This window comes from Chrysochloris asiatica, unplaced genomic scaffold, assembly GCF_000296735.1.
Source record: "Chrysochloris asiatica unplaced genomic scaffold, ChrAsi1.0 scaffold00332, whole genome shotgun sequence".
NCBI lineage: Eukaryota > Metazoa > Chordata > Mammalia > Afrosoricida > Chrysochloridae > Chrysochloris > Chrysochloris asiatica.
Window position 1 is genome coordinate 515,218 of NW_006408850.1, and position 2,447 is coordinate 517,664.

The window sequence follows — 2,447 nt, forward strand, 5'->3', positions numbered from 1 at the left end:
CCTAGAGTTGCTATAACAGAAATCCCGAAGGTGGGTGTTTTAAAGAACAATTTTTTTTTTTTTTTTTACCATCTTTGCTTTCCAGTTACCAGTAATTTTAATCACACCATGATTGCATGTTTGATCAATTTCAGACTGAAGAAGTTGGTTTGTTGTTGTTGTTAAGTGTAATAGAGTTGGTTCCAACTCATAGCGACCTTATGCACAACAGAAGGTAACACTGCCCAGTCCTGTGCCATCCTCACAAACATTGTTAAGCTTTAGCCCATTGCTGCTGTCACTGTACAAACCCATCATGCCGGATGTCTTCCTCTTTTCCCTAACCCATTTCCCCTAGCATGATGTCCCTCTCCAGGGACTTGTTACTCCTGATAATGTGTCTGAAGTATGAGATATAAAATTTCACTATTCTGGCTTCTAAGGAGCACTCTGGCTGTACTTTTTCTGACAAAGATTTGTTTGTTCTTTTGGCAATCCCTGGTACTTTTAATATTCTTCTCTAACACCATAAATCAAATGCATCAGTTCTTCTACAGTCAGTGTCCAACTTCCACAAGCACATAAAGGTATTGAAAATACCATGGTTTGGATCAGGTGCACAAAGTTCTCAATCTAATATTCTTGAACACTTTAGAGAGGTCCAGATTTGCCTAATACAGTGTGTCATTTTATGTCTTGACTGCTGCTTCCATGATTGCTGATAGTGGATCCAAGCAAAATGAAGTTTTTGACAACTTCAATCTTTTCTAAATTTATCATCATGTTATTTATTGGTTCAGTGCTGATGTCTTATGTTTTCTTTATAAAGAGGTGCAATGCAAACAAGTTGGTAGAATTGTTCAATTTAATCGTCACTGGCTTTAGTGGTTGGTGGGTAATCCACTGCAGATGGGGAAAGGTCATATAGTTGTATTGAACAAAAAATGGAAATTGGTAGGCTAGTTTTCATAAATAGAAGAACTGATGAATAAACTATGAAATGTTCTTAAAATACAGAGCATTATAGCATTAAAATAAAAGAGCTAGGGCTACATGCATGCAAATAGATCAATTTTTAAAATGTAATGTTGAGTAAATTGCACAACCAAAACATTGCTGAATACTTTTTAGGGTTGTAAATGCATGTAGCAAAATATAAAAACATTATTTTTCTGTTGTTGTTAAGTGCCACTGATTTGATTCCGACTCAGAGTGAACCAACATAGGGTTTCTGAGGAATTGCTGGTGTTTGAACTATAGACCTTGTGGTTCAAACTGACCTTGAGGTCCTGCACTAATCCTACAGCTCCACACCAGGAATGATATTCATTAAATCAGTTATGTGTTTTCCTCTAGGGATGGTGCAAAATAAAGGAAGCCAAATGAGAATACAAATAGGCTTAAATTATCTGCAATATTTTGTTTCTTTAAAAAATGTTCATGTTAAAATTTGACAGAATTTGGATTATGAATCATAACCTTTTCTCTGGATTTCCCACTATGATTAAATTAGACAGATAGGTGCTTTTTAAACTGTGATCCTCAAAGACCAAGTGTTGGTTGACAGTCTTCAGGGCCTAAGTACAAGGACTTTGAAGCTCAGTACCCCCTTGCCCAAAAAACACTTGGCAACAGAGCAGCTTTAATATTTTGTGTGCTGGGAAACTTTGGGGGTTGCCTAAGAATTTAGGTGAAAAGGTTAGGGCAGCTCATCATTATTTTCAGTTAGAAGCTTAGATGAAAGAAGAGCAAATAAGGAGACCCTCAGAATTATTTCCTCTCTAATAAAATAATGAAGTCTCCAATCCAATTTCCATTCAAAATCTTTCAGTTTTCCAATGATGTGAGTTCAGCTCTGGCTTAACCAAAAGATGTGTCCTGAAACCCATCCTATCTAGCTGCTTATTAGCAGGATGGTTGCTGAAGTTCAAGGATTGCCAGGAATTGATAATGTAAAATAAGTCTGCATAATTTTGCCTGTCACCTCTACCTTCATTGCAAGCTTCACACAGGAGAAATCATTATAATCTCTCATTTTGTTAAAGTTTGACAGCTTTAAAATAAGGTGATTTATGGAAAAGCAGTCCCCAGATATACACTGGAAACCAAGACAGAGCCATTTAAATGCCTCAAGCTAAGTTTTCATATCTCTGATCTCAAGACCCAACCTTACACCCTGAACCTTCTAACTACACACAATTTGTAGTTTTCTTTTCTCTTTCCTTTCCTCTCAGGTGCTAGGACTCAGATCCAAAAGCACTGAGCGAGCACCTTGCTGTACTTGCCCAAAGCAACGTGCCAACAGTGAAGAGAGGACAAAATCATTTAAAGCGGGAGAAAGGAGGAGCATGGAAATAGGGTGCAGGGTCGGGATCCATAAACCAGCTAAATCAGAAATCCCAATAATGTCAATACCCACCTGCCTTCTTTACTAGAGAACAAACGCCCACCCGCTGCCATCAAGTCCA

General features: G+C 37.7%; 1 protein-coding gene across 1 annotated transcript in view; it reads right to left on the bottom strand.

Moving 5' to 3' along the window:
- The window catches only part of LOC102836051, a 47,529-nt gene that overhangs the window by 21,163 nt on the left and 23,919 nt on the right, over nt 1–2,447 (bottom strand). The window lies entirely within an intron of this gene.